A 27,939-nucleotide genomic window follows, 5' to 3' on the forward strand; every position below is an offset into this window, starting at 1 on the left:
TTGGATGAGTGCGTGACGCAGGCGTGAGGTGTCAGTGTCCCATGATTCCTTCGATAGCTCAGCTGGTAGAGCGGAGGACTGTAGGCTCCCTTGCACGGCCATCCTTAGGTCGCTGGTTCGACTCCGGCTCGAAGGAGTGCCCTTTTGGCTCTGGCCCAGACCCTGCGGCACCTTTGTCTCTTCAGCAGGAAAGCTCACACTGAGGAGGCACTTGTGAGGTCAGAAAGGGGCGGCTGAGGCCAGAAGGGCTGCTCGGGATCAAGCGGGAGGGCTGCACAAGCTTCAGTTGCAGTCGTGCGGTGGACGGGCAGCTCCATGGTCCTGCTCAAGCCGGTGGGAGTTCAGGCAGGCTACTTGGGGCCAAAGGTCATGGCCAGGCTCAGCATCGGTGGGGAAGGTGGGCAGGCACAGGCAGAGCTGCCACCCAGATCCAGTGGTTCTCAGAAAGGTACCAAGGGCCAGAGGCTCAGCTTCGAAATATCTCCTGTGCAGAGGAGGGCCAGGACCCTGCCGAGGCTTCTTGTGGCACTTTCGTGCAAGGCCACCGTTTGCACACGCTCCAGGGTGTTTCTGAGCTGGGACGGCCAAATGCACATGGTGGTGGGGATGCGCTCAGGCTCCCAGGGGACTTGACCCTGAGTTCTGGTCAAGTTCAGGGGGGCACCTGCAGCAGGAAAGCGAGTGGGTGAGTGGGTGTGGGCGTGAGAGCGGGGCGGATGGGAGGCCCAGGCTTTGGGTGCTGGGCAGCCTGGCTCAGGGGTGGGTGCCTGGCAGGGGAGAGGACCTCAGGCAGAGGCCGTGGGCCGGGGAATTAGCTCAAGTGGTAGAGCGCTCGCTTAGCATGCGAGAGGCAGCGGGATCGATGCCCGCATTCTCCAAGGCTTTTCATTCCCCTTGCCTGGACACAGGGCCCTTTGCCTGGGGCCCGTGTCCTCTCGGGCAGTGGGAAGCTCGTGGTGTGCCCAGGCTGCACAGAAGACGACAGCATCCAGGGCTATATGTGGAGTGCCACGGGCCCTGGATCAAGGCAAGGGATTCTGCCCCTTTGCTCGGCATCTGATTGATGGCAGCTAGAATGCTGCGCCCAACTTTGGGCCTCTATGTAGAAGAGAGGGGTAGACAGAGACAGAAGAGAGGGTGCAGCGACCTCAGCACAGGGCCACCAGGGTGGCTGGGAGGAGGCGCCCGTGCCCTGTGAGGAGAGGCCGATGAATGTGGGGTGGTCCAGATGCTGAAGGAGAGAGGGCTTTGGGGGAGTGAAGCAGCGTCTTTCAAATGCTTATCAGGAGGTTCTGAATTCAACAGTGAGGCTTTTTACTGGTGTGATTGGTGGAGGAATGAGTAACAACAGGGCACACCTGAAGCAAGACAGGTTCCGTTTTTTTTCCCCTCGGGACAGCCAAGCAAGAGAAGAAGGGTGCACAGGGGCCTGTGCAGTCCCCATGCTGGGAGGTTGGCCTGAGCTGACTGGCTGAAGGCTGGAGCAAGCTGGTGTGATCCCTGAGCTGGGGCAGGAAGAGGAGATAGGAGGGTGCAGGAACAGACATGTATTGAGGCCTCATCCAAGCCGATTGCTTTGACAACTCTGTCATGGAGGCAGGGCTGGGAGAGGACCCTGCCGGTCCATCAGTAGCTCTGCTGGTGGAGCGGAGGACTGCAGGCTGCCTTGCATGGCTACCCTTACGTCTTGTCCAGGCCCTGAGTGCCCTAATGGGTCTGAATGGCCCTGAGCAGCCTCACACGAGGCCTCCACCTCCACCTGTAGGTCCAGGGGCTGTATTTACGTGCAGTTCTGGGCCTTCACACTCTTTCCGAGCTCTACAGTCGCCGTCTGGGTCCCTGGCTCAGCCATGGCGACGGCTATGCCAACGGCTCCGTCCAGCCACAGAGACCCCTGATGCAGACGCTGACGTGCAGACGGATGTTCTGTCTTGACCTCATCCCTGGCTTGTCAGTCTGGACCTGCCTGTCCCTCGCTGGACGTGATCGTGACTGTGAGCTACGCAGTGACTTCGTGGCGTGCCGTTGTCCCTGGCTCGCTAGGACAATGGTGCCTCCTGCTTCTTGAGTCTCTCTTAGAGCAAGCCACCATGGCTGGGTCTGCCCTGATCAGGTGTTGTGGGCCTGCGAGGTTGTGGAGAATGCGGGTCTAAGGCAAGTGGTTCCTTCTTCCTGCTGAAGAGAGTCATGCGGGTACGCGGGAGTGGTGTGAGAGCTGACGGGTTGGATGAGTGCGTGACGCAGGCGTGAGGGTGTCAGCATCCCATGATTCCTTCGATAGCTCAGCTGGTAGAGCGGAGGACTGTAGGCTCCCTTGCACGGCCATCCTTAGGTCGCTGGTTCGACTCCGGCTCGAAGGAGTGCCCTTTTGGCTCTGGCCCAGACCCTGCGGCACCTTTGTCTCTTCAGCAGGAAAGCTCACACTGAGGAGGCACTTGTGAGGTCAGAATGGGGCGGCTGAGGCCAGAAGGGCTGCTCGGGATCAAGCGGGAGGGCTGCACAAGCTTCAGTTGCAGTCGTGCAGTGGACGGGCAGCTCCATGGTCCTGCACAAGCCGGTGGGAGTTCAGGCAGGCTACTTGGGGCCAAAGGTCATGGCCAGGCTCAGCATCGGTGGGGAAGGTGGGCAGGCACAGGCAGAGCTGCCACCCAGATCCAGTGGTTCTCAGAAAGGTACCAAGGGCCAGAGGCTCAGCTTCGAAATATCTCCTGTGCAGAGGAGGGCCAGGCCCCTGCCGAGGCTTCTTGTGGCACTTTCGTGCAAGGCCACCGTTTGCACACGCTCCAGGGTGTTTCTGAGCTGGGACGGCCAAATGCACATGGTGGTGGGGATGCGCTCAGGCTCCCAGGGGACTTGACCCTGAGTTCTGGTCAAGTTCAGGGGGGCACCTGCAGCAGGAAAGCGAGTGGGTGAGTGGGTGTGGGCGTGAGAGCGGGGCGGATGGGAGGCCCAGGCTTTGGGCGCTGGGCAGCCTGGCTCAGGGGTGGGTGCCTGGCAGGGGAGAGGACCTCAGGCAGAGGCCGTGGGCCGGGGAATTAGCTCAAGTGGTAGAGCGCTCGCTTAGCATGTGAGAGGCAGCGGGATCGATGCCCGCATTCTCCAACGCTTTTCATTCCCCTGGCCTGGACACAGGGCCCTTTGCCTGGGGCCCGTGTCCTCTGGGGACCGTGGGAGGTCGCAGCGCACCCGGACGGCAAAGAGTAGGACAACACCCCGGGGTGTATCAAGAGCAGCACGGGCAGTTTGGCAGGGGACCTTATTTTCTCCCTCTTTGCTTGACAGACGTCAAAAGTCATCTCAAGTACTGTGTCCAGCCTTGAGCTCCCCTGTAGAGGAAAGACATCAGTGAAAGGGAGCAGCTTCAGCGCAGGGCCACCGAGAAGCTCAGGGAAGGGAGGGATTTCTGTGTGAGGATGGGCTGAGGACACTGGGAACGTTCATCCTGGAGAAAGAGAAGGTCAGAGGGCTTACGCATGACCTTCCAGCACTTAGGAGGAGGTGACTGAGTGGAGGAAATGCTGTCCGTTTGTCTGGGGCTTGACCAGAGGGCAAAAGACAGCACAGTGAAACTGGATCAAGGTAAGTGCAGCGGGATATGGGTAAGCTTTTTTTGGCTCTGAGGAGAGTCCAGCTGTAGAAAACGGCGTCCGAGGAGCTTGTGGAGTTTTTCTGTTTGGGGGTTTGCGTGATCTGACGGGCTAAAGGGTTGAGCGAGGAGGTGAGGCTGTTTGAAGCAGGGTGTTGGAGTAGAGGCATCGTGCTGCGCTGCGCGTGGAGAAGTGTTGGATGAGTGTGTGATGGGCGAGGTAAGGGGCAGGGCCCCATGATTCCTTCGACAGCTCAGCTGGTAGAGCGGAGGACTGTAGGCTCCCTTGCACGGCCATCCTTAGGTCGCTGGTTTGACTCCGGCTCGAAGGAGTGCCCTTTTGGCTCTGGCCCAGACCCTGCGGCACCTCTGCCTTTTGGCCCTGCCCTGGGGCTCCCCTTCAGGGGCTGCCCAGCCTTGAACTCTTGCCTGAGGTGGAGAAGATGACCAGCCCAGGGAGTTTTGGGCCAACCCTGGGCAAGGCATGGTAGTACCGAGCACCGGGGTGTCAGGGGTCACCACCAGCAGGAAAGCGAGTGGGTGAGTGGGTGTGGGCGTGAGAGCGGGGCCGATGGGAGGCCCAGGCTTTGGGTGCTGGGCAGCCTGGCTCAGGGGTGGGTGCCTGGCAGGGGAGAGGACTTCAGGCAGAGGCCGTGGGCCGGGGAATTAGCTCAAGTGGTAGAGCGCTCGCTTAGCATGCGAGAGGCAGCGGGATCGATGCCCGCATTCTCCAAGGCTTTTCATTCCCCTTGCCTGGACACAGGGCCCTTTGCCTGGGGCCCGTGGGAAGCTCGTGGTGTGCCTAGGCTGCACAGAAGACGACAGCATCCAGGGCTATATGTGGAGTGCCACGGGCCCTGGATCAAGGCAAGGGATTCTGCCCCTTTGCTCGGCATCTGATTGATGGCAGCTAGAATGCTGCGCCCAACTTTGGGCCTCTATGTAGAAGAGAGGGGTAGACAGAGACAGAAGAGAGGGTGCAGCGACCTCAGCACAGGGCCACCAGGGTGGCTGGGAGGAGGCGCCCGTGCCCTGTGAAGAGAGGCCGATGAATGTGGGGTGGTCCAGATGCTGAAGGAGAGAGGGCTTTGGGGGAGTGAAGCAGCGTCTTTCAAATGCTTATCAGGAGGTTCTGAATTCAACAGTGAGGCTTTTTACTGGTGTGATTGGCGGAGGAATGAGTAACAACAGGGCACACCTGAAGCAAGACAGGTTCCGTTTTTTTTCCCCTCGGGACAGCCAAGCAAGAGAAGAAGGGTGCACAGGGGCCTGTGCAGTCCCCATGCTGGGAGGTTGGCCTGAGCTGACTGGCTGAAGGCTGGAGCAAGCTGGTGTGATCCCTGAGCTGGGGCAGGAACAGGAGATAGGAGGGTGCAGGAACAGACATGTATTGAGGCCTCATCCAAGCCGATTGCTTTGACAACTCTGTCACGGAGGCAGGGCTGGGAGAGGGCCCTGCCGGTCCATCAGTAGCTCTGCTGGTGGAGCGGAGGACTGCAGGCTGCCTTGCATGGCTACCCTTACGTCTTGTCCGGGCCCTGAGTGCCCTAATGGGTCTGAATGGCCCTGAGCAGCCTCACATGAGGCCTCCACCTCCACCTGTAGGTCCAGGGGCTGTATTTACGTTCAGTTCTGGGCCTTCACACTCTTTCCGAGCTCTACAGTCGCCGTCTGGGTCCCTGGCTCAGCCATGGCGACGGCTATGCCAACGGCTCCGTCCAGCCACAGAGACCCCTGATGCAGACGCTGACGTGCAGACGGATGTTCTGTCTTGACCTCATCCCTGGCTTGTCAGTCTGGACCTGCCTGTCCCTCGCTGGACGTGATCGTGACTGTGAGCTACGCAGTGACTTCGTGGCGTGCCGTTGTCCCTGGCTCGCTAGGACAATGGTGCCTCCTGCTTCATGAGTCTCTCTTAGAGCAAGCCACCATGGCTGGGTCTGCCCTGATCAGGTGTTGTGGGCCTGCGAGGTTGTGGAGAATGCGGGTCTAAGGCAAGTGGTTCCTTCTTCCTGCTGAAGAGAGTCATGCGGGTACGCGGGAGTGGCGTGAGAGCTGACGGGTTGGATGAGTGCGTGACGCAGGCGTGAGGGTGTCAGCATCCCATGATTCCTTCGATAGCTCAGCTGGTAGAGCGGAGGACTGTAGGCTCCCTTGCACGGCCATCCTTAGGTCGCTGGTTCGACTCCGGCTCGAAGGAGTGCCCTTTTGGCTCTGACCCAGACCCTGCGGCACCTTTGTCTCTTCAGCAGGAAAGCTCACACTGAGGAGGCACTTGTGAGGTCAGAATGGGGCGGCTGAGGCCAGAAGGGCTGCTCGGGATCAAGCGGGAGGGCTGCACAAGCTTCAGTTGCAGTCGTGCGGTGGACGGGCAGCTCCATGGTCCTGCTCAAACCGGTGGGAGTTCAGGCAGGCTACTTGGGGCCAAAGGTCATGGCCAGGCTCAGCATCGGTGGGGAAGGTGGGCAGGCACAGGCAGAGCTGCCACCCAGATCCAGTGGCTCTCAGAAAGGTACCAAGGGCCAGAGGCTCAGCTTCGAAATATCTCCTGTGCAGAGGAGGGCCAGGCCCCTGCCGAGGCTTCTTGTGGCACTTTCGTGCAAGGCCACCGTTTGCACACGCTCCAGGGTGTTTCTGAGCTGGGACGGCCAAATGCACATGGTGGTGGGGATGCGCTCAGGCTCCCAGGGGACTTGACCCTGAGTTCTGGTCAAGTTCAGGGGGGCACCCGCAGCAGGAAAGCGAGTGGGTGAGTGGGTGTGGGCGTGAGAGCGGGGCCGATGGGAGGCCCAGGCTTTGGGTGCTGGGCAGCCTGGCTCAGGGGTGGGTGCCTGGCAGGGGAGAGGACCTCAGGCAGAGGCCGTGGGCCGGGGAATTAGCTCAAGTGGTAGAGCGCTCGCTTAGCATGTGAGAGGCAGCGGGATCGATGCCCGCATTCTCCAACGCTTTTCATTCCCCTTGCCTGGACACAGGGCCCTTTGCCTGGGGCCCGTGTCCTCTGGGGACCGTGGGAGGTCGCAGCGCACCCGGACGGCAAAGAGTAGGACAACACCCCGGGGTGTATCAAGAGCAGCACGGGCAGTTTGGCAGGGGACCTTATTTTCTCCCTCTTTGCTTGACAGACGTCAAATGTCATCTCAAGTACTGTGTCCAGCCTTGAGCTCCCCTGTAGAGGAAAGACATCAGTGAAAGGGAGCAGCTTCAGCGCAGGGCCACCAAGAAGCTCAGGGAATGGAGGGATTTCTGTGTGAGGATGGGCTGAGGACACTGGGAACGTTCATCCTGGAGAAAGAGAAGGTCAGAGGGCTTACGCATGACCTTCCAGCACTTAGGAGGAGGTGACTGAGTGGAGGAAATGCTGTCCGTTTGTCTGGGGCTTGACCAGAGGGCAAAAGACAGCACAGTGAAACTGGATCACGGTAAGTGCAGCGGGATATGGGTAAGCTTTTTTTGGCTCTGAGGAGAGTCCAGCTGTAGAAAACGGCGTCCGAGGAGCTTGTGGAGTTTTTCTGTTTGGGGGTTTGCGTGATCTGATGGGCTAAAGGGTTGAGCGAGGAGGTGAGGCTGTTTGAAGCAGGGTGTTGGAGTAGAGGCATCGTGCTGCGCTGCGCGTGGAGAAGTGTTGGATGAGTGTGTGATGGGCGAGGTAAGGGGCAGGGCCCCATGATTCCTTCGATAGCTCAGCTGGTAGAGCGGAGGACTGTAGGCTCCCTTGCACGGCCATCCTTAGGTCGCTGGTTCAACTCCGGCTCGAAGGAGTGCCCTTTTGGCTCTGGCCCAGACCCTGCGGCACCTCTGCCTTTTGGCCCTGCCCTGGGGCTCCCCTTCAGGGGCTGCCCAGCCTTGAACTCTTGCCTGAGGTGGAGAAGATGACCAGCGCAGGGAGTTTTGGGCCAACCCTGGGCAAGGCATGGTAGTCCCGAGCACCGGGGTGTCAGGGGTCACCACCAGCAGGAAAGCGAGTGGGTGAGTGGGTGTGGGCGTGAGAGCGGGGCCGATGGGAGGCCCAGGCTTTGGGTGCTGGGCAGCCTGGCTCAGGGGTGGGTGCCTGGCAGGGGAGAGGACTTCAGGCAGAGGCCGTGGGCCGGGGAATTAGCTCAAGTGGTAGAGCGCTCGCTTAGCATGCGAGAGGCAGCGGGATCGATGCCCGCATTCTCCAAGGCTTTTCATTCCCCTTGCCTGGACACAGGGCCCTTTGCCTGGGGCCCGTGGGAAGCTCGTGGTGTGCCTAGGCTGCACAGAAGACGACAGCATCCAGGGCTATATGTGGAGTGCCACGGGCCCTGGATCAAGGCAAGGGATTCTGCCCCTTTGCTCGGCATCTGATTGATGGCAGCTAGAATGCTGCGCCCAACTTTGGGCCTCTATGTAGAAGAGAGGGGTAGACAGAGACAGAAGAGAGGGTGCAGCGACCTCAGCACAGGGCCACCAGGGTGGCTGGGAGGAGGCGCCCGTGCCCTGTGAAGAGAGGCCGATGAATGTGGGGTGGTCCAGATGCTGAAGGAGAGAGGGCTTTGGGGGAGTGAAGCAGCGTCTTTCAAATGCTTATCAGGAGGTTCTGAATTCAACAGTGAGGCTTTTTACTGGTGTGATTGGCGGAGGAATGAGTAACAACAGGGCACACCTGAAGCAAGACAGGTTCCGTTTTTTTTCCCCTCGGGACAGCCAAGCAAGAGAAGAAGGGTGCACAGGGGCCTGTGCAGTCCCCATGCTGGGAGGTTGGCCTGAGCTGACTGGCTGAAGGCTGGAGCAAGCTGGTGTGATCCCTGAGCTGGGGCAGGAACAGGAGATAGGAGGGTGCAGGAACAGACATGTATTGAGGCCTCATCCAAGCCGATTGCTTTGACAACTCTGTCACGGAGGCAGGGCTGGGAGAGGGCCCTGCCGGTCCATCAGTAGCTCTGCTGGTGGAGCGGAGGACTGCAGGCTGCCTTGCATGGCTACCCTTACGTCTTGTCCGGGCCCTGAGTGCCCTAATGGGTCTGAATGGCCCTGAGCAGCCTCACATGAGGCCTCCACCTCCACCTGTAGGTCCAGGGGCTGTATTTACGTTCAGTTCTGGGCCTTCACACTCTTTCCGAGCTCTACAGTCGCCGTCTGGGTCCCTGGCTCAGCCATGGCGACGGCTATGCCAACGGCTCCGTCCAGCCACAGAGACCCCTGATGCAGACGCTGACGTGCAGACGGATGTTCTGTCTTGACCTCATCCCTGGCTTGTCAGTCTGGACCTGCCTGTCCCTCGCTGGACGTGATCGTGACTGTGAGCTACGCAGTGACTTCGTGGCGTGCCGTTGTCCCTGGCTCGCTAGGACAATGGTGCCTCCTGCTTCATGAGTCTCTCTTAGAGCAAGCCACCATGGCTGGGTCTGCCCTGATCAGGTGTTGTGGGCCTGCGAGGTTGTGGAGAATGCGGGTCTAAGGCAAGTGGTTCCTTCTTCCTGCTGAAGAGAGTCATGCGGGTACGCGGGAGTGGCGTGAGAGCTGACGGGTTGGATGAGTGCGTGACGCAGGCGTGAGGGTGTCAGCATCCCATGATTCCTTCGATAGCTCAGCTGGTAGAGCGGAGGACTGTAGGCTCCCTTGCACGGCCATCCTTAGGTCGCTGGTTCGACTCCGGCTCGAAGGAGTGCCCTTTTGGCTCTGACCCAGACCCTGCGGCACCTTTGTCTCTTCAGCAGGAAAGCTCACACTGAGGAGGCACTTGTGAGGTCAGAATGGGGCGGCTGAGGCCAGAAGGGCTGCTCGGGATCAAGCGGGAGGGCTGCACAAGCTTCAGTTGCAGTCGTGCGGTGGACGGGCAGCTCCATGGTCCTGCTCAAACCGGTGGGAGTTCAGGCAGGCTACTTGGGGCCAAAGGTCATGGCCAGGCTCAGCATCGGTGGGGAGGGTGGGCAGGCACAGGCAGAGCTGCCACCCAGATCCAGTGGCTCTCAGAAAGGTACCAAGGGCCAGAGGCTCAGCTTCGAAATATCTCCTGTGCAGAGGAGGGCCAGGCCCCTGCCGAGGCTTCTTGTGGCACTTTCGTGCAAGGCCACCGTTTGCACACGCTCCAGGGTGTTTCTGAGCTGGGACGGCCAAATGCACATGGTGGTGGGGATGCGCTCAGGCTCCCAGGGGACTTGACCCTGAGTTCTGGTCAAGTTCAGGGGGGCACCCGCAGCAGGAAAGCGAGTGGGTGAGTGGGTGTGGGCGTGAGAGCGGGGCCGATGGGAGGCCCGGGCTTTGGGTGCTGGGCAGCCTGGCTCAGGGGTGGGTGCCTGGCAGGGGAGAGGACCTCAGGCAGAGGCCGAGGGCCGGGGAATTAGCTCAAGTGGTAGAGCGCTCGCTTAGCATGCGAGAGGCAGCGGGATCGATGCCCGCATTCTCCAACGCTTTTCATTCCCCTGGCCTGGACACAGGGCCCTTTGCCTGGGGCCCGTGTCCTCTGGGGGCCGTGGGAGGTCGCAGCGCACCCGGACGGCAAAGAGTAGGACAACACCCCAGGGTGTATCAAGAGCAGCACGGGCAGTTTGGCAGGGGACCTTATTTTCTCCCTCTTTGCTTGACAGACGTCAAAAGTCATCTCAAGTACTGTGTCCAGCCTTGAGCTCCCCTGTAGAGGAAAGACATCAGTGAAAGGGAGCAGCTTCAGTGCAGGGCCACCGAGAAGCTCAGGGAATGGAGGGATTTCTGTGTGAAGATGGGCTGAGGACACTGGGAACGTTCATCCTGGAGAAAGAGAAGTTCAGAGGGCTTACGCATGACCTTCCAGCACTTAGGAGGAGGTGACTGAGTGGAGGAAATGCTGTCCGTTTGTCTGGGGCTTGACCAGAGGGCAAAAGACAGCACAGTGAAACTGGATCACGGTAAGTGCAGCGGGATATGGGTAAGCTTTTTTTGGCTCTGAGGAGAGTCCAGCTGTAGAAAACGGCGTCCGAGGAGCTTGTGGAGTTTTTCTGTTTGGGACTTTGCGTGATTTGACGGGCTAAAGGGTTGAGCGAGGAGGTGAGGCTGTTTGAAGCAGGGTGTTGGAGTAGAGGCATCGTGCTGCGCTGCGCGTGGAGAAGTGTTGGATGAGTGTGTGATGGGCGAGGTAAGGGGCAGGGCCCCATGATTCCTTCGATAGCTCAGCTGGTAGAGCGGAGGACTGTAGGCTCCCTTGCACGGCCATCCTTAGGTCGCTGGTTCAACTCCGGCTCGAAGGAGTGCCCTTTTGGCTCTGGCCCAGACCCTGCGGCACCTCTGCCTTTTGGCCCTGCCCTGGGGCTCCCCTTCAGGGGCTGCCCAGCCTTGAACTCTTGCCTGAGGTGGAGAAGATGACCAGCGCAGGGAGTTTTGGGTGAACCCTGGGCAGGGCATGGTGGTCCCGAGCATCGGGGTTGTCAGGAGTCACCACCAGCAGGAAAGCGAGTGGGTGAGTGGGTGTGGGCGTGAGAGCGGGGCCGATGGGAGGCCCAGGCTTTGGGTGCTGGGCAGCCTGGCTCAGGGGTGGGTGCCTGGCAGGGGAGAGGACCTCAGGCAGAGGCCGTGGGCCGGGGAATTAGCTCAAGTGGTAGAGCGCTCGCTTAGCATGCGAGAGGCAGCGGGATCGATGCCCGCATTCTCCAAAGCTTTTCATTCCCCTTGCCTGGACACAGGGCCCTTTGCCTGGGGCCCGTGTCCTCTGGGGGCCGTGGGAAGCTCGTGGTGTGCCCAGGCTGCACAGAAGACGACAGCATCAGGGCTATATGTGGAGTGCCACGGGCCCTGGATCAAGGCAAGGGATTCTGCCCCTTTGCTCGGCATCTGATTGATGGCAGCTAGAATGCTGCGCCCAACTTTGGGCCTCTATGTAGAAGAGAGGGGTAGACAGAGACAGAAGAGAGGGTGCAGCGACCTCAGCACAGGGCCACCAGGGTGGCTGGGAGGAGGCGCATGTGCCCTGTGAGGAGAGGCCGATGAATGTGGGGTGGTCCAGATGCTGAAGGAGAGAGGGCTTTGGGGGAGCAAAGCAGCGTCTTTCAAATGCTTATTGGAAATTAGGAGGTTCTGAATTCAACAGTGAGGCTTTTTACTGGTGTGATTGGTGGAGGAATGAGTAACAACAGGGCACACCTGAAGCAAGACAGGTTCCGTTTTTTTTCCCCTCGGGACAGCCAAGCAAGAGAAGAAGGGTGCACAGGGGCCTGTGCAGTCCCCATGCTGGGAGGTTGGCCTGAGCTGACTGGCTGAAGGCTGGAGCAAGCTGGTGTGATCCCTGAGCTGGGGCAGGAACAGGAGATAGGAGGGTGCAGGAACAGACATGTATTGAGGCCTCATCCAAGCCGATTGCTTTGACAACTCTGTCACGGAGGCAGGGCTGGGAGAGGGCCCTGCCGGTCCATCAGTAGCTCTGCTGGTGGAGCGGAGGACTGCAGGCTGCCTTGCATGGCTACCCTTACGTCTTGTCCGGGCCCTGAGTGCCCTAATGGGTCTGAATGGCCCTGAGCAGCCTCACATGAGGCCTCCACCTCCACCTGTAGGTCCAGGGGCTGTATTTACGTTCAGTTCTGGGCCTTCACACTCTTTCCGAGCTCTACAGTCGCCGTCTGGGTCCCTGGCTCAGCCATGGCGACGGCTATGCCAACGGCTCCGTCCAGCCACAGAGACCCCTGATGCAGACGCTGACGTGCAGACGGATGTTCTGTCTTGACCTCATCCCTGGCTTGTCAGTCTGGACCTGCCTGTCCCTCGCTGGACGTGATCGTGACTGTGAGCTACGCAGTGACTTCGTGGCGTGCCGTTGTCCCTGGCTCGCTAGGACAATGGTGCCTCCTGCTTCATGAGTCTCTCTTAGAGCAAGCCACCATGGCTGGGTCTGCCCTGATCAGGTGTTGTGGGCCTGCGAGGTTGTGGAGAATGCGGGTCTAAGGCAAGTGGTTCCTTCTTCCTGCTGAAGAGAGTCATGCGGGTACGCGGGAGTGGCGTGAGAGCTGACGGGTTGGATGAGTGCGTGACGCAGGCGTGAGGGTGTCAGCATCCCATGATTCCTTCGATAGCTCAGCTGGTAGAGCGGAGGACTGTAGGCTCCCTTGCACGGCCATCCTTAGGTCGCTGGTTCGACTCCGGCTCGAAGGAGTGCCCTTTTGGCTCTGACCCAGACCCTGCGGCACCTTTGTCTCTTCAGCAGGAAAGCTCACACTGAGGAGGCACTTGTGAGGTCAGAATGGGGCGGCTGAGGCCAGAAGGGCTGCTCGGGATCAAGCGGGAGGGCTGCACAAGCTTCAGTTGCAGTCGTGCGGTGGACGGGCAGCTCCATGGTCCTGCTCAAACCGGTGGGAGTTCAGGCAGGCTACTTGGGGCCAAAGGTCATGGCCAGGCTCAGCATCGGTGGGGAGGGTGGGCAGGCACAGGCAGAGCTGCCACCCAGATCCAGTGGCTCTCAGAAAGGTACCAAGGGCCAGAGGCTCAGCTTCGAAATATCTCCTGTGCAGAGGAGGGCCAGGCCCCTGCCGAGGCTTCTTGTGGCACTTTCGTGCAAGGCCACCGTTTGCACACGCTCCAGGGTGTTTCTGAGCTGGGACGGCCAAATGCACATGGTGGTGGGGATGCGCTCAGGCTCCCAGGGGACTTGACCCTGAGTTCTGGTCAAGTTCAGGGGGGCACCCGCAGCAGGAAAGCGAGTGGGTGAGTGGGTGTGGGCGTGAGAGCGGGGCCGATGGGAGGCCCGGGCTTTGGGTGCTGGGCAGCCTGGCTCAGGGGTGGGTGCCTGGCAGGGGAGAGGACCTCAGGCAGAGGCCGAGGGCCGGGGAATTAGCTCAAGTGGTAGAGCGCTCGCTTAGCATGCGAGAGGCAGCGGGATCGATGCCCGCATTCTCCAACGCTTTTCATTCCCCTGGCCTGGACACAGGGCCCTTTGCCTGGGGCCCGTGTCCTCTGGGGGCCGTGGGAGGTCGCAGCGCACCCGGACGGCAAAGAGTAGGACAACACCCCAGGGTGTATCAAGAGCAGCACGGGCAGTTTGGCAGGGGACCTTATTTTCTCCCTCTTTGCTTGACAGACGTCAAAAGTCATCTCAAGTACTGTGTCCAGCCTTGAGCTCCCCTGTAGAGGAAAGACATCAGTGAAAGGGAGCAGCTTCAGTGCAGGGCCACCGAGAAGCTCAGGGAATGGAGGGATTTCTGTGTGAAGATGGGCTGAGGACACTGGGAACGTTCATCCTGGAGAAAGAGAAGTTCAGAGGGCTTACGCATGACCTTCCAGCACTTAGGAGGAGGTGACTGAGTGGAGGAAATGCTGTCCGTTTGTCTGGGGCTTGACCAGAGGGCAAAAGACAGCACAGTGAAACTGGATCACGGTAAGTGCAGCGGGATATGGGTAAGCTTTTTTTGGCTCTGAGGAGAGTCCAGCTGTAGAAAACGGCGTCCGAGGAGCTTGTGGAGTTTTTCTGTTTGGGACTTTGCGTGATTTGACGGGCTAAAGGGTTGAGCGAGGAGGTGAGGCTGTTTGAAGCAGGGTGTTGGAGTAGAGGCATCGTGCTGCGCTGCGCGTGGAGAAGTGTTGGATGAGTGTGTGATGGGCGAGGTAAGGGGCAGGGCCCCATGATTCCTTCGATAGCTCAGCTGGTAGAGCGGAGGACTGTAGGCTCCCTTGCACGGCCATCCTTAGGTCGCTGGTTCAACTCCGGCTCGAAGGAGTGCCCTTTTGGCTCTGGCCCAGACCCTGCGGCACCTCTGCCTTTTGGCCCTGCCCTGGGGCTCCCCTTCAGGGGCTGCCCAGCCTTGAACTCTTGCCTGAGGTGGAGAAGATGACCAGCGCAGGGAGTTTTGGGTGAACCCTGGGCAGGGCATGGTGGTCCCGAGCATCGGGGTTGTCAGGAGTCACCACCAGCAGGAAAGCGAGTGGGTGAGTGGGTGTGGGCGTGAGAGCGGGGCCGATGGGAGGCCCAGGCTTTGGGTGCTGGGCAGCCTGGCTCAGGGGTGGGTGCCTGGCAGGGGAGAGGACCTCAGGCAGAGGCCGTGGGCCGGGGAATTAGCTCAAGTGGTAGAGCGCTCGCTTAGCATGCGAGAGGCAGCGGGATCGATGCCCGCATTCTCCAACGCTTTTCATTCCCCTTGCCTGGACACAGGGCCCTTTGCCTGGGGCCCGTGTCCTCTGGGGGCCGTGGGAAGCTCGTGGTGTGCCCAGGCTGCACAGAAGACGACAGCATCAGGGCTATATGTGGAGTGCCACGGGCCCTGGATCAAGGCAAGGGATTCTGCCCCTTTGCTCGGCATCTGATTGATGGCAGCTAGAATGCTGCGCCCAACTTTGGGCCTCTATGTAGAAGAGAGGGGTAGACAGAGACAGAAGAGAGGGTGCAGCGACCTCAGAACAGGGCCACCAGGGTGGCTGGGAGGAGGCGCATGTGCCCTGTGAGGAGCGGCCGTTGAATGTGGGGTGGTCCAGATGCTGAAGGAGAGAGGGCTTTGGGGGAGCAAAGCAGCGTCTTTCAAATGCTTATTGGAAATTAGGAGGTTCTGAATTCAACAGTGAGGCTTTTTACTGGTGTGATTGGCGGAGGAATGAGTAACAACAGGGCACACCTGAAGCAAGACAGGTTCCGTTTTTTTTCCCCTCGGGACAGCCAAGCAAGAGAAGAAGGGTGCACAGGGGCCTGTGCAGTCCCCATGCTGGGAGGTTGGCCTGAGCTGACTGGCTGAAGGCTGGAGCAAGCTGGTGTGATCCCTGAGCTGGGGCAGGAAGAGGAGATAGGAGGGTGCAGGAACAGACATGTATTGAGGCCTCATCCAAGCCGATTGCTTTGACAACTCTGTCATGGAGGCAGGGCTGGGAGAGGGCCCTGCCGGTCCATCAGTAGCTCTGCTGGTGGAGCGGAGGACTGCAGGCTGCCTAGCATGGCTACCCTTACGTCTTGTCCGGGCCCTGAGTGCCCTAATGGGTCTGAATGGCCCTGAGCAGCCTCACACGAGGCCTCCACCTCCACCTGTAGGTCCAGGGGCTGTATTTACGTGCAGTTCTGGGCCTTCACACTCTTTCCGAGCGCTACAGTCGCCGTCTGGGTCCCTAGCTCAGCCATGGCGACGGCTATGCCAACGGCTCTGTCCAGCCACAGAGACCCCTGATGCAGACGCTGACGTGCAGACGGATGTTCTGTCTTGACCTCATCCCTGGCTTGTCAGTCTGGACCTGCCTGTCCCTCGCTGGACGTGATCGTGACTGTGAGCTACGCAGTGACTTCGTGGCGTGCCGTTGTCCCTGGCTCGCTAGGACAATGGTGCCTCCTGCTTCTTGAGTCTCTCTTAGAGCAAGCCACCATGGCTGGGTCTGCCCTGATCAGGTGTTGTGGGCCTGCGAGGTTGTGGAGAATGCGGGTCTAAGGCAAGTGGTTCCTTCTTCCTGCTGAAGAGAGTCATGCGGGTACGCGGGAGTGGCGTGAGAGCTGACGGGTTGGATGAGTGCGTGACGCAGGCGTGAGGTGTCAGCGTCCCATGATTCCTTCGATAGCTCAGCTGGTAGAGCGGAGGACTGTAGGCTCCCTTGCACGGCCATCCTTAGGTCGCTGGTTCGACTCCGGCTCGAAGGAGTGCCCTTTTGGCTCTGGCCCAGACCCTGCGGCACCTTTGTCTCTTCAGCAGGAAAGCTCACACTGAGGAGGCACTTGTGAGGTCAGAATGGGGCGGCTGAGGCCAGAAGGGCTGCTCGGGATCAAGCGGGAGGGCTGCACAAGCTTCAGTCGCAGTCGTGCGGTGGACGGGCAGCTCCATGGTCCTGCACAAGCCGGTGGGAGTTCAGGCAGGCTACTTGGGGCCAAAGGTCATGGCCAGGCTCAGCATCGGTGGGGAAGGTGGGCAGGCACAGGCAGAGCTGCCACCCAGATCCAGTGGTTCTCAGAAAGGTACCAAGGGCCAGAGGCTCAGCTTCGAAATATCTCCTGTGCAGAGGAGGGCCAGGCCCCTGCCGAGGCTTCTTGTGGCATTTTCGTGCAAAGCCACCGTTTGCACACGCTCCAGGGTGTTTCTGAGCTGGGACGGCCAAATGCACATGGTGGTGGGGATGCGCTCAGGCTCCCAGGGGACTTGACCCTGAGTTCTGGTCAAGTTCAGGGGGGCACCTGCAGCAGGAAAGCGAGTGGGTGAGTGGGTGTGGGCGTGAGAGCGGGGCGGATGGGAGGCCCAGGCTTTGGGTGCTGGGCAGCCTGGCTCAGGGGTGGGTGCCTGGCAGGGGAGAGGACCTCAGGCAGAGGCCGAGGGCCGGGGAATTAGCTCAAGTGGTAGAGCGCTCGCTTAGCATGCGAGAGGCAGCGGGATCGATGCCCGCATTCTCCAAGGCTTTTCATTCCCCTTGCCTGGACACAGGGCCCTTTGCCTGGGGCCCGTGTCCTCTGGGGGCCGTGGGAAGCTCGTGGTGTGCCCAGGCTGCACAGAAGACGACAGCGTCAGGGCTATATGTGGAGTGCCATTGGCCCTGGATCAAGGCAAGGGATTCTGCCCCTTTGCTCGGCATCTGATTGATGGCAGCTAGAATGCTGCGCCCAACTTTGGGCCTCTATGTAGAAGAGAGGGGTAGACAGAGACAGAAGAGAGGGTGCAGCGACCTCAGCACAGGGCCACCAGGGTGGCTGGGAGGAGGCGCCCGTGCCCTGTGAGGAGAGGCCGATGAATGTGGGGTGGTCCAGATGCTGAAGGAGAGAGGGCTTTGGGGGAGCAAAGCAGCGTCTTTCAAATGCTTATTGGAAATTAGGAGGTTCTGAATTCAACAGTGAGGCTTTTTACTGGTGTGATTGGCGGAGGAATGAGTAACAACAGGGCACACCTGAAGCAAGACAGGTTCCGTTTTTTTTCCCCTCGGGACAGCCAAGCAAGAGAAGAAGGGTGCACAGGGGCCTGTGCAGTCCCCACGCTTGGAGGTTGGCCTGAGCTGACTGGCTGAAGTCTGGAGCAAGCTGGTGTGATCCCTGAGCTGGGGCAGGAACAGGAGATAGGAGGGTGCAGGAACAGACATGTATTGAGGCCTCATCCAAGCCGATTGCTTTGACAACTCTGTCATGGAGGCAGGGCTGGGAGAGTGCCCTGCCGGTCTATCAGTAGCTCTGCTGGTGGAGCGGAGGACTGCAGGCTGCCTTGCATGGCTACCCTTACGTCTTGTCCGGGCCCTGAGTGCCCTAATGGGTCTGAATGGCCCTGAGCAGCCTCACACGAGGTCTCCACCTCCACCTGTAGGTCCAGGGGCTGTATTTACGTTCAGTTCTGGGCCTTCACTCTCTTTCCGAGCTCTACAGTAGCCGTCTGGGTCCCTAGCTCAGCCACGGCGACGGCTACGCCAACGGCTCCGTCCAGCCACAGAGACCCCTGATGCAGACGCTGACGTGCAGACGGATGTTCTGTCTTGACCTCATCCCTGGCTTGTCAGTCTGGACCTGCCTGTCCCTCGCTGGACGTGATCGTCACTGTGAGCTACGCAGTGACTTCGTGGCGTGCCGTTGTCCCTGGCTCGCTAGGACAATGGTGCCTCCTGCTTCTAGAGTCTCTCTTAGAGCAAGCCACCATGGCTGGGTCTGCCCTGATCAGGTGTTGTGGGCCTGCGAGGTTGTGGAGAATGCGGGTCTAAGGCAAGTGGTTCCTTCTTCCTGCTGAAGAGAGTCATGCGGGTACGCGGGAGTGGCGTGAGAGCTGACGGGTTGGATGAGTGCGTGACACAGGCGTGAGGTGTCAGCATCCCATGATTCCTTCGATAGCTCAGCTGGTAGAGCGGAGGACTGTAGGCTCCCTTGCACGGCCATCCTTAGGTCGCTGGTTCGACTCCGGCTCGAAGGAGTGCCCTTTTGGCTCTGGCCCAGACCCTGCGGCACCTTTGTCTCTTCAGCAGGAAAGCTCACACTGAGGAGGCACTTGTGAGGTCAGAATGGGGCGGCTGAGGCCAGAAGGGCTGCTCGGGATCAAGCGGGAGGGCTGCACAAGCTTCAGTTGCAGTCGTGCGGTGGACGGGCAGCTCCATGGTCCTGCTCAAACCGGTGGGAGTTCAGGCAGGCTACTTGGGGCCAAAGGTCATGGCCAGGCTCAGCATCGGTGGGGAGGGTGGGCAGGCACAGGCAGAGCTGCCACCCAGATCCAGTGGCTCTCAGAAAGGTACCAAGGGCCAGAGGCTCAGCTTCGAAATATCTCCTGTGCAGAGGAGGGCCAGGCCCCTGCCGAGGCTTCTTGTGGCACTTTCGTGCAAGGCCACCGTTTGCACACGCTCCAGGGTGTTTCTGAGCTGGGACGGCCAAATGCACATGGTGGTGGGGATGCGCTCAGGCTCCCAGGGGACTTGACCCTGAGTTCTGGTCAAGTTCAGGGGGGCACCCGCAGCAGGAAAGCGAGTGGGTGAGTGGGTGTGGGCGTGAGAGCGGGGCCGATGGGAGGCCCAGGCTTTGGGCGCTGGGCTGCCTGGCTCAGGGGTGGGTGCCTGGCAGGGGAGAGGACCTCAGGCAGAGGCCGAGGGCCGGGGAATTAGCTCAAGTGGTAGAGCGCTCGCTTAGCATGCGAGAGGCAGCGGGATCGATGCCCGCATTCTCCAACGCTTTTCATTCCCCTGGCCTGGACACAGGGCCCTTTGCCTGGGGCCCGTGTCCTCTGGGGGCCGTGGGAGGTCGCAGCGCACCCGGACGGCAAAGAGTAGGACAACACCCCAGGGTGTATCAAGAGCAGCACGGGCAGTTTGGCAGGGGACCTTATTTTCTCCCTCTTTGCTTGACAGACGTCAAAAGTCATCTCAAGTACTGTGTCCAGCCTTGAGCTCCCCTGTAGAGGAAAGACATCAGTGAAAGGGAGCAGCTTCAGTGCAGGGCCACCGAGAAGCTCAGGGAATGGAGGGATTTCTGTGTGAAGATGGGCTGAGGACACTGGGAACGTTCATCCTGGAGAAAGAGAAGTTCAGAGGGCTTACGCATGACCTTCCAGCACTTAGGAGGAGGTGACTGAGTGGAGGAAATGCTGTCCGTTTGTCTGGGGCTTGACCAGAGGGCAAAAGACAGCACAGTGAAACTGGATCACGGTAAGTGCAGCGGGATATGGGTAAGCTTTTTTTGGCTCTGAGGAGAGTCCAGCTGTAGAAAACGGCGTCCGAGGAGCTTGTGGAGTTTTTCTGTTTGGGACTTTGCGTGATTTGACGGGCTAAAGGGTTGAGCGAGGAGGTGAGGCTGTTTGAAGCAGGGTGTTGGAGTAGAGGCATCGTGCTGCGCTGCGCGTGGAGAAGTGTTGGATGAGTGTGTGATGGGCGAGGTAAGGGGCAGGGCCCCATGATTCCTTCGATAGCTCAGCTGGTAGAGCGGAGGACTGTAGGCTCCCTTGCACGGCCATCCTTAGGTCGCTGGTTCAACTCCGGCTCGAAGGAGTGCCCTTTTGGCTCTGGCCCAGACCCTGCGGCACCTCTGCCTTTTGGCCCTGCCCTGGGGCTCCCCTTCAGGGGCTGCCCAGCCTTGAACTCTTGCCTGAGGTGGAGAAGATGACCAGCGCAGGGAGTTTTGGGTGAACCCTGGGCAGGGCATGGTGGTCCCGAGCATCGGGGTTGTCAGGAGTCACCACCAGCAGGAAAGCGAGTGGGTGAGTGGGTGTGGGCGTGAGAGCGGGGCCGATGGGAGGCCCAGGCTTTGGGTGCTGGGCAGCCTGGCTCAGGGGTGGGTGCCTGGCAGGGGAGAGGACCTCAGGCAGAGGCCGTGGGCCGGGGAATTAGCTCAAGTGGTAGAGCGCTCGCTTAGCATGCGAGAGGCAGCGGGATCGATGCCCGCATTCTCCAACGCTTTTCATTCCCCTTGCCTGGACACAGGGCCCTTTGCCTGGGGCCCGTGTCCTCTGGGGGCCGTGGGAAGCTCGTGGTGTGCCCAGGCTGCACAGAAGACGACAGCATCAGGGCTATATGTGGAGTGCCACGGGCCCTGGATCAAGGCAAGGGATTCTGCCCCTTTGCTCGGCATCTGATTGATGGCAGCTAGAATGCTGCGCCCAACTTTGGGCCTCTATGTAGAAGAGAGGGGTAGACAGAGACAGAAGAGAGGGTGCAGCGACCTCAGAACAGGGCCACCAGGGTGGCTGGGAGGAGGCGCATGTGCCCTGTGAGGAGCGGCCGTTGAATGTGGGGTGGTCCAGATGCTGAAGGAGAGAGGGCTTTGGGGGAGCAAAGCAGCGTCTTTCAAATGCTTATTGGAAATTAGGAGGTTCTGAATTCAACAGTGAGGCTTTTTACTGGTGTGATTGGCGGAGGAATGAGTAACAACAGGGCACACCTGAAGCAAGACAGGTTCCGTTTTTTTTCCCCTCGGGACAGCCAAGCAAGAGAAGAAGGGTGCACAGGGGCCTGTGCAGTCCCCATGCTGGGAGGTTGGCCTGAGCTGACTGGCTGAAGGCTGGAGCAAGCTGGTGTGATCCCTGAGCTGGGGCAGGAAGAGGAGATAGGAGGGTGCAGGAACAGACATGTATTGAGGCCTCATCCAAGCCGATTGCTTTGACAACTCTGTCATGGAGGCAGGGCTGGGAGAGGGCCCTGCCGGTCCATCAGTAGCTCTGCTGGTGGAGCGGAGGACTGCAGGCTGCCTAGCATGGCTACCCTTACGTCTTGTCCGGGCCCTGAGTGCCCTAATGGGTCTGAATGGCCCTGAGCAGCCTCACACGAGGCCTCCACCTCCACCTGTAGGTCCAGGGGCTGTATTTACGTGCAGTTCTGGGCCTTCACACTCTTTCCGAGCGCTACAGTCGCCGTCTGGGTCCCTAGCTCAGCCATGGCGACGGCTATGCCAACGGCTCTGTCCAGCCACAGAGACCCCTGATGCAGACGCTGACGTGCAGACGGATGTTCTGTCTTGACCTCATCCCTGGCTTGTCAGTCTGGACCTGCCTGTCCCTCGCTGGACGTGATCGTGACTGTGAGCTACGCAGTGACTTCGTGGCGTGCCGTTGTCCCTGGCTCGCTAGGACAATGGTGCCTCCTGCTTCTTGAGTCTCTCTTAGAGCAAGCCACCATGGCTGGGTCTGCCCTGATCAGGTGTTGTGGGCCTGCGAGGTTGTGGAGAATGCGGGTCTAAGGCAAGTGGTTCCTTCTTCCTGCTGAAGAGAGTCATGCGGGTACGCGGGAGTGGCGTGAGAGCTGACGGGTTGGATGAGTGCGTGACGCAGGCGTGAGGTGTCAGCGTCCCATGATTCCTTCGATAGCTCAGCTGGTAGAGCGGAGGACTGTAGGCTCCCTTGCACGGCCATCCTTAGGTCGCTGGTTCGACTCCGGCTCGAAGGAGTGCCCTTTTGGCTCTGGCCCAGACCCTGCGGCACCTTTGTCTCTTCAGCAGGAAAGCTCACACTGAGGAGGCACTTGTGAGGTCAGAATGGGGCGGCTGAGGCCAGAAGGGCTGCTCGGGATCAAGCGGGAGGGCTGCACAAGCTTCAGTCGCAGTCGTGCGGTGGACGGGCAGCTCCATGGTCCTGCACAAGCCGGTGGGAGTTCAGGCAGGCTACTTGGGGCCAAAGGTCATGGCCAGGCTCAGCATCGGTGGGGAAGGTGGGCAGGCACAGGCAGAGCTGCCACCCAGATCCAGTGGTTCTCAGAAAGGTACCAAGGGCCAGAGGCTCAGCTTCGAAATATCTCCTGTGCAGAGGAGGGCCAGGCCCCTGCCGAGGCTTCTTGTGGCATTTTCGTGCAAAGCCACCGTTTGCACACGCTCCAGGGTGTTTCTGAGCTGGGACGGCCAAATGCACATGGTGGTGGGGATGCGCTCAGGCTCCCAGGGGACTTGACCCTGAGTTCTGGTCAAGTTCAGGGGGGCACCTGCAGCAGGAAAGCGAGTGGGTGAGTGGGTGTGGGCGTGAGAGCGGGGCGGATGGGAGGCCCAGGCTTTGGGTGCTGGGCAGCCTGGCTCAGGGGTGGGTGCCTGGCAGGGGAGAGGACCTCAGGCAGAGGCCGAGGGCCGGGGAATTAGCTCAAGTGGTAGAGCGCTCGCTTAGCATGCGAGAGGCAGCGGGATCGATGCCCGCATTCTCCAAGGCTTTTCATTCCCCTTGCCTGGACACAGGGCCCTTTGCCTGGGGCCCGTGTCCTCTGGGGGCCGTGGGAAGCTCGTGGTGTGCCCAGGCTGCACAGAAGACGACAGCGTCAGGGCTATATGTGGAGTGCCATTGGCCCTGGATCAAGGCAAGGGATTCTGCCCCTTTGCTCGGCATCTGATTGATGGCAGCTAGAATGCTGCGCCCAACTTTGGGCCTCTATGTAGAAGAGAGGGGTAGACAGAGACAGAAGAGAGGGTGCAGCGACCTCAGCACAGGGCCACCAGGGTGGCTGGGAGGAGGCGCCCGTGCCCTGTGAGGAGAGGCCGATGAATGTGGGGTGGTCCAGATGCTGAAGGAGAGAGGGCTTTGGGGGAGCAAAGCAGCGTCTTTCAAATGCTTATATGAAATTAGGAGGTTCTGAATTCAACAGTGAGGCTTTTTACTGGTGTGATTGGCGGAGGAATGAGTAACAACAGGGCACACCTGAAGCAAGACAGGTTCCGTTTTTTTTCCCCTCGGGACAGCCAAGCAAGAGAAGAAGGGTGCACAGGGGCCTGTGCAGTCCCCACGCTTGGAGGTTGGCCTGAGCTGACTGGCTGAAGTCTGGAGCAAGCTGGTGTGATCCCTGAGCTGGGGCAGGAACAGGAGATAGGAGGGTGCAGGAACAGACATGTATTGAGGCCTCATCCAAGCCGATTGCTTTGACAACTCTGTCATGGAGGCAGGGCTGGGAGAGTGCCCTGCCGGTCTATCAGTAGCTCTGCTGGTGGAGCGGAGGACTGCAGGCTGCCTTGCATGGCTACCCTTACGTCTTGTCCGGGCCCTGAGTGCCCTAATGGGTCTGAATGGCCCTGAGCAGCCTCACACGAGGTCTCCACCTCCACCTGTAGGTCCAGGGGCTGTATTTACGTTCAGTTCTGGGCCTTCACTCTCTTTCCGAGCTCTACAGTAGCCGTCTGGGTCCCTAGCTCAGCCACGGCGACGGCTACGCCAACGGCTCCGTCCAGCCACAGAGACCCCTGATGCAGACGCTGACGTGCAGACGGATGTTCTGTCTTGACCTCATCCCTGGCTTGTCAGTCTGGACCTGCCTGTCCCTCGCTGGACGTGATCGTCACTGTGAGCTACGCAGTGACTTCGTGGCGTGCCGTTGTCCCTGGCTCGCTAGGACAATGGTGCCTCCTGCTTCTAGAGTCTCTCTTAGAGCAAGCCACCATGGCTGGGTCTGCCCTGATCAGGTGTTGTGGGCCTGCGAGGTTGTGGAGAATGCGGGTCTAAGGCAAGTGGTTCCTTCTTCCTGCTGAAGAGAGTCATGCGGGTACGCGGGAGTGGCGTGAGAGCTGACGGGTTGGATGAGTGCGTGACACAGGCGTGAGGTGTCAGCATCCCATGATTCCTTCGATAGCTCAGCTGGTAGAGCGGAGGACTGTAGGCTCCCTTGCACGGCCATCCTTAGGTCGCTGGTTCGACTCCGGCTCGAAGGAGTGCCCTTTTGGCTCTGGCCCAGACCCTGCGGCACCTTTGTCTCTTCAGCAGGAAAGCTCACACTGAGGAGGCACTTGTGAGGTCAGAATGGGGCGGCTGAGGCCAGAAGGGCTGCTCGGGATCAAGCGGGAGGGCTGCACAAGCTTCAGTTGCAGTCGTGCGGTGGACGGGCAGCTCCATAGAATCATAGAATCATAGAATCATACAGGTTGGAAAAGACCTCTAAGATCATCGTGTCCAACCGTCAACCCAACACCACCATGCCCACTACACCATGTCCCTAAGGGCCTCATCTACACGTCTTTTAAATACCTCCAGGGATGGTGACTCCACCACTTCCCTGGGCAGCCTGTTCCAAGGCCTGACCACTCTTTCAGTAAAGAAATTTTTCCTAATGTTCAATCTAAACCTCCCTTGGCGCAACTTGAGGCCATTTCCTCTTGTCCTATCGCTAGTTACTTGGGAGAAGAGACCAACACCCACCTCGCTACAACCTCCTTTCAGGTAGTTGTAGAGTGCGATGAGGTCTCCCCTCAGCCTCCTCTTCTCCAGGCTAAACAACCCCAGTTCCCTCAGCCGCTCCTCATAAGACTTGTTCTCCAGGCTCTTCACCAGCTTCGTTGCCCTCCTCTGGACACGCTCCAGCACCTCCATGTCCTTCTTGTAGTGAGGGGCCCAAAACTGAACACAGTATTCGAGGTGCGGCCTCACCAGTGCCGAGTACAGGGGCACGATCACCTCCCTGCTCCTGCTGGCCACACTATTTCTGATACAGGCCAGGATGCCGTTGGCCTTCTTGGCCACCTGAGCACACTGCCGGCTCATGTTCAGCCGGCTGTCAACCAGTACCCCCAGGTCCTTTTCCTCTGGGCAGCTTTCCAGCCACTCTTCCCCAAGCCTGTAGCGTTGCCTGGGGTTGTTGTGGCCGAAGTGCAGGACCCGGCACTTGGCCTTGTTGAATCTCATACAGTTGGCCTCGGCCCATCGATCCAGCCTGTCCAGGTCCCTCTGCAGAGCCTTCCTACCCTCGAGCAGATCAACACTCCCGCCCAACTTGGTGTCGTCTGCAAACTTACTGAGGGAGCACTCGATCCCCTCGTCCAGATCATTGATGAAGATATTGAACAGGACCGGCCCCAGTACTGAGCCCTGGGGAACACCACTCGTGACCGGCCGCCAACTGGATTTAACTCCGTTCACCACAACTCTCTGGGCTCGGCCGTCCAGCCAGTTTTTTACCCAGCGAAGAGTGCACCTGTCTAGGCCGTGAGCCGCCAGCTTCTCTAGGAGAATGCTGTGGGAGACAGTGTCAAAGGCCTTACTGAAGTCCAGGTAGACCACATCCACTGCCTTTCCCTCATCCACTAGGCGGGTCACCTGGTCATAGAAGGAGATCAGGTTGGTCAAGCAGGACCTGCCTTCCATGAACCCGTGCTGGCTGGGCCTGATCCCCTGGTTGTCCCGGACATGGCTCGTGAGCGCCCTCAAAACCAATCGCTCCATGATCTTCCCCGGCACCGAGGTCAGGCTGACCGGTCTGTAGTTCCCCGGATCCTCCCTCTGGCCCTTCTTGTAGATGGGAGTCACATTGGCGAGCCTCCAGTTGTCCGGGACCTCCCCAGTTAACCAGGACTGCTGGTAAATGATGGAGAGCGGCTCGGCAAGCTCCTCCGCCAGCTCCCTCAGTACCCTCGGGTGGATCCCATCCGGCCCCATAGACTTGTGAACGTCCAGGTGGCATAGCAGGTCATGAACTTCATCCTCTTGAATTATGGGGGGTTTATCCTGCTCGTCGTCCCTGTCTTCCAGCTCAGGGGGCTGAGTACCCTGAGGATAACCACTCTGACTACTAAAGACTGAGGCAAAGAAGGCGTTGAGTACCTCAGCCTTTTCCTCGTCCTTGGTGGCAACGTTCCCCCCCGCATCCAATAGAGGATGGAGATTCTCCTTGGCTCTCCTTTTGTCATTAACATACTTATAAAAGCATTTTTTGTTGTCTCTCACGACAGTGGCCAGGTTGAGTTCTAGCCGGGCTTTTGCCTTTCTAATTTCCTCTCTGCACGACCTAACGCGATCCCTGTACTCTTCCTGAGTTGCCTGACCCTTCCTCCACAAGTGATAAACTCTCCTTTTTTCCCTGAGTCCCAGCCAGAGCTCCCCGTTCAGCCAGGCCGGTCGCCTTCCCCGCCCGTTCTTCTTTCGACACATGGGGACAGCCCGCTCCTGCGCCTTTAAGACTTCCTTCTTGAAGAACGTCCAGCCTTCCTGGACCCCTTTGCCCTTCAGGACTGTCTCCCAAGGGACCCTCTCGACCAGTGTCCTGAGCAGGCCAAAGTCCGCCCGCCGGAAGTCCATGGTCCTGCTCAAGCCGGTGGGAGTTCAGGCAGGCTACTTGGGGCCAAAGGTCATGGCCAGGCTCAGCATCGGTGGGGAAGGTGGGCAGGCACAGGCAGAGCTGCCACCCAGATCCAGTGGTTCTCAGAAAGGTACCAAGGGCCAGAGGCTCAGCTTCGAAATATCTCCTGTGCAGAGGAGGGCCAGGCCCCTGCCGAGGCTTCTTGTGGCACTTTCGTGCAAGGCCACCGTTTGCACACGCTCCAGGGTGTTTCTGAGCTGGGACGGCCAAATGCACATGGTGGCGGGGATGCGCTCAGGCTCCCAGGGGACTTGACCCTGAGTTCTGGTCAAGTTCAGGGGGGCACCTGCAGCAGGAAAGCGAGTGGGTGAGTGGGTGTGGGCGTGAGAGCGGGGCGGATGGGAGGCCCAGGCTTTGGGTGCTGGGCAGCCTGGCGCAGGGGTGGGTGCCTGGCAGGGGAGAGGACCTCAGGCAGAGGCCGTGGGCCGGGGAATTAGCTCAAGTGGTAGAGCGCTCGCTTAGCATGTGAGAGGCAGCGGGATCGATGCCCGCATTCTCCAAGGCTTTTCTTTCCCCTTGCCTGGACACAGGGCCCTTTGCCTGGGGCCCGTGTCCTCTGGGGACCATGGGAGGTCGCAGCGCACCCGGACGGCAAAGAGTAGGACAACACCCCGGGGTGTAACAAGAGCAGCACGGGCAGTTTGGCAGGGGAACTTATTTTCTCCCTCTTTGCTTGACAGACGTCAAAAGTCATCTCAAGTACTGTGTCCAGCCTTGAGCTCCCCTGTAGAGGAAAGACATCACTGAAAGGGAGCAGCTTCAGCGCAGGGCCACCGAGAAGCTCAGGGAATGGAGGGATTTCTGTGTGAGGATGGGCTGAGGACACTGGGAACGTTCAGCCTGGAGAAAAAGAAGTTCAGAGGGCTTACGCATGACCTTCCAGCACTTAGGAGGAGGTGACTGAGTGGAGGAAATGCTGTCCGTTTGTCTGGGGCTTGACCAGAGGGCAAAAGACAGCACAGTGAAACTGGATCAAGGTAAGTGCAGCGGGATATGGGTAAGCTTTTTTTGGCTCTGAGGAGAGTCCAGCTGTAGAAAACAGCGTCCAAGGAGCTTGTGGAGTTTTTCTGTTTGGGACTTTGCATGATTTGACGGGCTAAAGGGTTGAGCGAGGAGGTGAGGCTGTTTGAAGCAGGCTGTTGGAGTAGAGGCATCGTCCTGCGCTGCGCGTGGAGAAGTGTTGGATGAGTGTGTGATGGGCGAGGTAAGGGGCAGGGCCCCATGATTCCTTCGATAGCTTAGCTGGTAGAGCGGAGGACTGTAGGCTCCCTTCCACGGCCATCCTTAGGTCGCTGGTTCGACTCCGGCTCGAAGGAGTGCCCTTTTGGCTCTGGCCCAGACCCTGCGGCACCTCTGCCTTTTGGCCCTGCCCTGGGGCTCCCCTTCAGGGGCTGCCCAGCCTTGAACTCTTGCCTGAGGTGGAGAAGATGACCAGCGCAGGGAGTTTTGGGCCAACCCTGGGCAAGGCATGGTAGTCCCGAGCACCGGGGTGTCAGGGGTCACCA

At 59.6% G+C, this 27,939-nt stretch overlaps 1 protein-coding gene and 25 non-coding genes across 26 annotated transcripts in view; 25 read left to right on the forward strand and 1 right to left on the reverse strand.

The window, feature by feature from the left end:
- DNAJC5B (DnaJ heat shock protein family (Hsp40) member C5 beta) overlaps positions 1–27,939 on the reverse strand; it is a 64,481-nt gene that overhangs the window by 27,932 nt on the left and 8,610 nt on the right. The window lies entirely within an intron of this gene.
- On the forward strand, positions 48–136 carry TRNAY-GUA (transfer RNA tyrosine (anticodon GUA)). The gene is given in 2 exon segments: positions 48–84; positions 101–136. It is a non-coding gene; the product is annotated as a tRNA-Tyr (tRNA).
- Positions 806–878, forward strand: TRNAA-AGC (transfer RNA alanine (anticodon AGC)). The gene has a single exon. It is a non-coding gene; the product is annotated as a tRNA-Ala (tRNA).
- On the forward strand, positions 2,272–2,360 carry TRNAY-GUA (transfer RNA tyrosine (anticodon GUA)). The gene is given in 2 exon segments: positions 2,272–2,308; positions 2,325–2,360. It is a non-coding gene; the product is annotated as a tRNA-Tyr (tRNA).
- Positions 4,247–4,319, forward strand: TRNAA-AGC (transfer RNA alanine (anticodon AGC)). Its single transcript has one exon. It is a non-coding gene; the product is annotated as a tRNA-Ala (tRNA).
- TRNAY-GUA (transfer RNA tyrosine (anticodon GUA)) lies at positions 5,698–5,786 on the forward strand. Its single transcript is given in 2 exon segments — positions 5,698–5,734; positions 5,751–5,786. It is a non-coding gene; the product is annotated as a tRNA-Tyr (tRNA).
- Positions 7,256–7,344, forward strand: TRNAY-GUA (transfer RNA tyrosine (anticodon GUA)). Its single transcript is given in 2 exon segments — positions 7,256–7,292; positions 7,309–7,344. It is a non-coding gene; the product is annotated as a tRNA-Tyr (tRNA).
- TRNAA-AGC (transfer RNA alanine (anticodon AGC)) lies at positions 7,673–7,745 on the forward strand. Its single transcript has one exon. It is a non-coding gene; the product is annotated as a tRNA-Ala (tRNA).
- Positions 9,124–9,212, forward strand: TRNAY-GUA (transfer RNA tyrosine (anticodon GUA)). Its single transcript is given in 2 exon segments — positions 9,124–9,160; positions 9,177–9,212. It is a non-coding gene; the product is annotated as a tRNA-Tyr (tRNA).
- On the forward strand, positions 9,882–9,954 carry TRNAA-AGC (transfer RNA alanine (anticodon AGC)). Its single transcript has one exon. It is a non-coding gene; the product is annotated as a tRNA-Ala (tRNA).
- On the forward strand, positions 10,682–10,770 carry TRNAY-GUA (transfer RNA tyrosine (anticodon GUA)). Its single transcript is given in 2 exon segments — positions 10,682–10,718; positions 10,735–10,770. It is a non-coding gene; the product is annotated as a tRNA-Tyr (tRNA).
- TRNAA-AGC (transfer RNA alanine (anticodon AGC)) lies at positions 11,100–11,172 on the forward strand. The gene has a single exon. It is a non-coding gene; the product is annotated as a tRNA-Ala (tRNA).
- On the forward strand, positions 12,573–12,661 carry TRNAY-GUA (transfer RNA tyrosine (anticodon GUA)). The gene is given in 2 exon segments: positions 12,573–12,609; positions 12,626–12,661. It is a non-coding gene; the product is annotated as a tRNA-Tyr (tRNA).
- TRNAA-AGC (transfer RNA alanine (anticodon AGC)) lies at positions 13,331–13,403 on the forward strand. Its single transcript has one exon. It is a non-coding gene; the product is annotated as a tRNA-Ala (tRNA).
- Positions 14,131–14,219, forward strand: TRNAY-GUA (transfer RNA tyrosine (anticodon GUA)). Its single transcript is given in 2 exon segments — positions 14,131–14,167; positions 14,184–14,219. It is a non-coding gene; the product is annotated as a tRNA-Tyr (tRNA).
- On the forward strand, positions 14,549–14,621 carry TRNAA-AGC (transfer RNA alanine (anticodon AGC)). The gene has a single exon. It is a non-coding gene; the product is annotated as a tRNA-Ala (tRNA).
- TRNAY-GUA (transfer RNA tyrosine (anticodon GUA)) lies at positions 16,021–16,109 on the forward strand. The gene is given in 2 exon segments: positions 16,021–16,057; positions 16,074–16,109. It is a non-coding gene; the product is annotated as a tRNA-Tyr (tRNA).
- Positions 16,779–16,851, forward strand: TRNAA-AGC (transfer RNA alanine (anticodon AGC)). Its single transcript has one exon. It is a non-coding gene; the product is annotated as a tRNA-Ala (tRNA).
- On the forward strand, positions 18,251–18,339 carry TRNAY-GUA (transfer RNA tyrosine (anticodon GUA)). The gene is given in 2 exon segments: positions 18,251–18,287; positions 18,304–18,339. It is a non-coding gene; the product is annotated as a tRNA-Tyr (tRNA).
- On the forward strand, positions 19,009–19,081 carry TRNAA-AGC (transfer RNA alanine (anticodon AGC)). The gene has a single exon. It is a non-coding gene; the product is annotated as a tRNA-Ala (tRNA).
- On the forward strand, positions 19,809–19,897 carry TRNAY-GUA (transfer RNA tyrosine (anticodon GUA)). The gene is given in 2 exon segments: positions 19,809–19,845; positions 19,862–19,897. It is a non-coding gene; the product is annotated as a tRNA-Tyr (tRNA).
- Positions 20,227–20,299, forward strand: TRNAA-AGC (transfer RNA alanine (anticodon AGC)). The gene has a single exon. It is a non-coding gene; the product is annotated as a tRNA-Ala (tRNA).
- Positions 21,699–21,787, forward strand: TRNAY-GUA (transfer RNA tyrosine (anticodon GUA)). Its single transcript is given in 2 exon segments — positions 21,699–21,735; positions 21,752–21,787. It is a non-coding gene; the product is annotated as a tRNA-Tyr (tRNA).
- TRNAA-AGC (transfer RNA alanine (anticodon AGC)) lies at positions 22,457–22,529 on the forward strand. The gene has a single exon. It is a non-coding gene; the product is annotated as a tRNA-Ala (tRNA).
- Positions 23,929–24,017, forward strand: TRNAY-GUA (transfer RNA tyrosine (anticodon GUA)). The gene is given in 2 exon segments: positions 23,929–23,965; positions 23,982–24,017. It is a non-coding gene; the product is annotated as a tRNA-Tyr (tRNA).
- Positions 26,862–26,934, forward strand: TRNAA-AGC (transfer RNA alanine (anticodon AGC)). The gene has a single exon. It is a non-coding gene; the product is annotated as a tRNA-Ala (tRNA).

This window comes from Calonectris borealis, chromosome 2 (genome assembly GCF_964195595.1).
Source record: "Calonectris borealis chromosome 2, bCalBor7.hap1.2, whole genome shotgun sequence".
Lineage (NCBI taxonomy): Eukaryota > Metazoa > Chordata > Aves > Procellariiformes > Procellariidae > Calonectris > Calonectris borealis.